The sequence below is a fragment of the Chiloscyllium plagiosum genome, chromosome 27, assembly GCF_004010195.1.
Source record: "Chiloscyllium plagiosum isolate BGI_BamShark_2017 chromosome 27, ASM401019v2, whole genome shotgun sequence".
NCBI lineage: Eukaryota > Metazoa > Chordata > Chondrichthyes > Orectolobiformes > Hemiscylliidae > Chiloscyllium > Chiloscyllium plagiosum.
The window spans coordinates 16,919,807-16,925,806 of NC_057736.1; positions in this window are offsets into that span (position 1 = coordinate 16,919,807).

Consider the following 6,000-nt stretch of genomic DNA (forward strand, 5'->3'; position numbering starts at 1 on the left):
GTGTTTGGATCAAGAACTGGTTGTCAAAGTTGAAAATGTTGTGGTTGAGAATGAAGTGGATGAGTTGTAGCACGGTGCTCGGAGATTAGCAGTTGTTGGTGTTGAAATCATTGTGGGGGATGCTGGGGTAGAGTGCTGAAATGTCCATTGTGACGAGGAAGGTTCCGGGTTCAACTGGTCCGTAGGTGCTGAGTTTCTGTAAGAAATCTGTAGTGTTGAGAAAGAAGCTGTGGATCCCCTGCATAATGGGTTTCAAGATGCCTTCGACATAGCCAGAGAGGTTCTCACATAGAGTCCCATTGCCTGATGCGATGGGCGTCCTAATGTGTTGGCTTTGTGTATCTTCAAAAGGCAGTAGAAGTCACCTACATGAGAAGTACGTGAGATGAGACCACGTAGGGAACTCTGAAGGACTGGATCAAAAGTGCAAATCAACATTTCTACTTCACAGTGTGTTTTTTGGTCAGATCAGCCGGTAGTTGCCTTCAGGTTGTTCAGTTGCCGGTACACTTCCTTGCAGTAATCTGATCTATTCTGAATGACGATAGCTGCTCCTTGACAATGTTCTGATTGGTTTTGAGAGCATGGATGGCGTTGCATTGTGCTCAGGTGATGTTCTGCTCTACCTTATGGATGCAGCAGATGAATCTGGCATTCACATATTTCCTGATAGTTTGAGCATACATGTCAAGCCCAGGGCAGCAATCATCCGGTGGGGTCCAAGATGACCCTTCTTTGGTCACTCTTCTACAGATCCCAGTGATGGCTGTTCTGGTTCGTCGGTGGACTCATTGAGATCACTGCCAAAATCTTGAAAGAATTCCTGGAGTCTCATCCAGCTGATGAATTCCTCCGTGTCTTATACCCCCACACTCTCACCCACACATGCACCCTCTCATAAGTGTATACCCCATCACGCATATACACACACACACTTAACCAAATCTACACACACATACATATACACATACACTCTATCACATGCACTCACACCCACACACGCACTCACATGCACGCAAGCACTCTGTCTCTCTTATATGCGCACACATATAAGTTAACAAAGAAAAAGAAATGGAAACAATGTGGTGCAGTTAGGTCTCCATCCCATGATTATATGGAGAGTGGGAGAAAGCGTTTGGGAATTATTTTTAAAAACTCTGATTTGTCCTTTCAACCTTGATAACTGGTAAGCCAATTCCTCTCAGCTCAGAGCATTTTAGTTCAATGACAAGTGTAACAAACATTTGAACTATCTGCGTCAGTCATGACATTAGAGTTGATAGCTCCACCATCTGTGTTACAAAATCTACTTAATGTTCTTGGATGATTAAATCACTTGTAGACTATTTAGCTCCTTTGATCATCTGCTGCTCCCTTTACTTCAGCATCCTAGGATAAATGTTACAGTTTATCACCTCCAGAGCAATGGATGGACCTTCTATAGAGAATTAGCAAATTTATCCTTGAGCCAAATCCTAAATTCCTGCGACAATAATGCAATGGGATCTTTTACATCAAGCAAGGCGGCTGGCAGAGTTTTAACACAAAGTAAGTAGGTCTTCCTCTATCTTGTGGAACTAAGGAAATTCTTAAAACCAGAAAACCCTGTGAATATTTAGGAACTGTGGGAAAATAAATAATGAAATGTTTTATTAAGAGCAACCACACCTCTGTTAATGCAGCACTCTAATGGTGCTGAACAAGAAGTGAGAGTCTGGATTTTATGCTCAAGTGTCTAAGTTGGAATTTGAACTCACATACTTCTGAACTGCACACAATTGTACTGCCCTCTGAGCCATGGCTGACATATCCATGATTTGGATTAATTTTAGACCTAGGTTACACAGGTTCAGTGGAGCAGAGCAATAAAAACGATAGCTTTTAGTTCATAACAGATATAATCTGAATATTGAAACTAATGTTAAGACAATTAAAGAAAAATAACTGAAAGTCACCCACTGAACTGTAAAGCCCAAGAATATTAAGCTGACATTTCATGAAGGCTAATTGTGTCAGCTCTGTGTATGACTTGTTGATACTGACTGTCTGCCTTGTGGACTGCCTAGTGGAGTGGGATCAGCTCTGATTGTGGAACTGTACCCCACTGATACTCTCGAAAACCCAGCATTTAATTCTCCCTCTTCTGAATCGGAAAGTCTTGCATTTCTATAGAACCTTTCATGACTTCCCACAAATATTTTACAACTTTTTAAAATTAATACGTTTCATTGTTGTAAAGTAAGAAATGTTGCAGAAGATATACACACAAGTTCCCATAAACCACACTAGTATTTTGACCAAATGGTTTGAATGCTTTGTTGCAGCTCCACAACTGAATCACCCCTAATGCCCCAACTAGTTGCAGGGTATCTGCAGGACTGACCATGTCCCAGTCCCTAGACTGTACTGGTATGAACTCCCCAACACTGTCTGCTCTAAGCAACCAAGCGGGGATTCAAATCCCTGAAGTGATATTACACATTGCCTTTGACTTACTGTGATGACACCTGCTGACTGAAGGCTGTCTCCTTTGGCCTGACTGAGCACTATTCCCCTCGGACTTTGAGACATGGCCGTTTGGTTGATGTATTTGCATTGTATTTGCTGCATATGCTGCTGAGACTTAGTGAGATTGATGTAGCACAGTGCCATACAACAAGATGTCCTTCCCCTTGATTGATGACTGCTGACAATCATGACAAGCTGCTTGGTTTTTTTTGTCTGCACTAGACAGAAGTAAGCCTTCAAGCTCTGGCTGAGAGGGCAAAACACACAAAAAGGCAGAAATGCTGTGAGGATCCAAGTAGTACAGAGTGAGTGAGTGCTCAGAGTAGCAGGTGAGAAACCGCAAGGATCAACCTGGTCAAATCCATGAGCTGGGTGCCCATCCCTGTGCATAAAACAGTCCTGGCAGCAACATTCCAGAGTGCAGCATTGACATGCAGAACTGTATTGTAACTGGATTGGAGATGTGGTGAAGTTGGGAGGTGTCTGAAACCAATGTCCATGGATGGCATGTGGACTGCTTCTTGGCCATGAAATGTGCCTTGAGATGTAGGCCTAGAGGTGGAAACAATGATCTGGAACTACTCTGACTTACATATTGATGTCGCATTATTATTTGGTGGCCGGGAGAATTGGAAACTGTGTTTCAGCGAGGTGGAAGGGCTTTTGCCCGAAACGTCGATTTTGCTGCTCGTCGGATGCTGCCTGAATTGCTGTGCTCTTCCAGCACCACTGATCCAGAATCTGGTTTCCAGCATCTGCAGTCATTGTTTTTACCTTAGTTATAATGGCACACTAATGCATTCCATTGGATGCAAATTAGTCCTTTGCCCCTCATGACTGAGATTCTGGCTTTGTCGCTCAAAACCTGGTCGAAGAATTGGACTTTTTGTCACCTCACTGTTGGGAATCTCATTTCCGTTGAACTCGCCCTATTTTCCCAAATAGGGCCCACATCATAACATAAGAACATAAGAACTTCAAGCCTGCTCCACCATTCAATAAGATCATGGCTGATCTTTTTGTGGCCTCAGCTCCACTTACCCACCCTCTCACCACAACCCTTAATTTCTTGACTGTTCAAAAAATGATCAATCTTAGCTTTAAAAACGTTTATTGAGAATGCCTCAACCATTTCACAGGGCAAGGAATTCCATAGATTCACAACCCTCTGTGTGAAGAGGTTCCATTTCAATTCAATCCTAAATCTGCTCCCCCTAATTTTGAAGTTATGCCCTTTTGTCCTAGTTTCACCTGCCAGTGGATACGAGTATCTTAGTTTCACCCTTCATAATTTTATATGTTTCTATAAGATTCCCCCTCATTCTTCTAAATTCCAATGAATATAATCCCAGTCTACTCAATCTCTCCTCATAAGACAACCCCCTCAACTCCTGAATCAACCTAGTTAATCTCCTCTGCACCCCCTCTAGTGCCAGTAAAACTCCAGGTGTGGCCTCACCAGCACTCTATACAGCTGCAAATAACATCCCTGCTTTTAAACTCAACCCCTTTAGCAAAGAAGGACAAAATTCCATTTGTCTTCTTAATTACCTGTTGCACCTGCAGACCAACCTTCTGTGATTCATGCACAAGGACTCCAGGTCCCTCTGCACAGCAGCTTGCTGCAATTTCTTACCGTTCAAGTAATAGTTCTTTTCTACCATTATTCCTATAGAAATGGATTACTTCACATTTATTAACATTGTACTCCATCTACCAGACCTTTGCCCACTCATTTAAACTATCTATGTCTGTTGCACAGTCCTCTGCACACTTTGCTCTACCACTCCTTCATCCAGGAGCTGGGACAATTCCACCCATTACTTTCTCAATAAAAGAAGTGTAACAGCTGTTACAGTAACAGTGGTTTTGTCAAACTGACTTTAGAAACTTATGAGGGCATCCAAGAGCTAGTTGAGTCTCATCCCTGTAAGTGGAGCTGCCTGTTTATTTGAGAGTTCAAAATCCACCTAAAATGGCATGCAGCCAAATCAGAGTACTGTATTACTGGAGCAGATGGCTCTCTGAGACATGGTTTAAAAAAGCCTCTAAGCTTCAGTAAGCTTTCTGCCCCCCATATGAAGTGACCAGACAAGATTGCATTATTCCCATTTATGTTTCTCCTGAGTATGCTGCCTCTTTAAAAATTGCCTGAGTGAGCAGCTGGACAACCATAGCTAAGGGCTGAAAATGTGTTGCTGGAAAAGCGCAGCAGGTCAGGCAGCATCCAGGGAACAGGAGAATCGACGTTTCGGGCACAAGCCCTTCTTCAGCTAACCATAGCTAAGGACCATCAATATAAAATAAATTGATTGCCACGTGTTTAACATAGCTCTCCAGACTTGCACTTATGATATTTTTCCCCTCACCCCTTCCTTGCACACATTGACTCCGAAGTTCATGTTCCATGAGGTCCTCGCCTCTCTCTGGTAACTCACCCTGACTTCATCAGTGTGAGTACAAGGTATCTGATGGAAGAACACATCAAAGCTAGACCCAGTCCTACACTTGCCTGACAGGCACCAGGGGCTACTTCCACCCAGAGTCACTGGACAGTGTCTGAAATTGTCTCATCCTTTGTCAGGGACTGATTAGCCTTATCAATATCTTGCTATTCCCAAGTCAAGCTTGGCACTGCTGGCAACCAGGGCTTCAGCAATGGAAAATGTTGTGCCTCCTGTCACACACCATGATGTTGGGTAAATTATCCTAGACCTCATGTTCAGTAGGGGCTTCCCGGGTAACGGTTGTCCCATTTAATTACCCCATTACTTAGAAAATTGGACAGCTGTACACTCATTGCCAACCACTGAATGTGTTGTAGAATTAATGAAATTATTTTACTTGTAACTTCAACCAAATCAGCTTGGCTTCACAATACCTAGGGCACTTAATTAAAAAAAAACCTACAAGATGTTAGCTCGGGTTCAGCAGATATCGCTCTCAGTCAAAGGTTGTGGGGTCAATTCCTAATTCAGAGATTGGATCACATAATCTAGGCTCACACTTGAGCTCTGTACTGAGGATGCTGCAATGTCAGAATTGCCGTCTTTTGGTTGAGATGATAAACTGAGAACCTCCTTGCTCGCAAAGGAGATATGAAGGAAGTCGCTTGGCACTATTTTGAAGAAGCACAGTACAGTCTCCTCAACATCCTGGTCAATATTTATTCCCCCACCAACATTTAAATCAGATTCAAAAGTAGAAGTTGCTGGAAAAGCTCAGCAAGTTTGGCAGCATCTGTGAAGAGAAATCAGAGTTAACGCTTTGGGTCCAGTAACCATTCCTGCGAACTTCTGAGGAAGGGTCGCCGGACCCAAAACATTAACTCTGATTTCTCTGCACAGATGCTGCCAGACCTGCTGAGCTTTTCCAGCAACTTCTGTTTTTGTTTCTGATTTACAGCATCTGCAGTTCTTTCAGTTTTAATCTATATCAGATTATCTAGTTGTTATTGCATTGCTGTTTGTGGGACTTTGCTGAGAAGGGGTT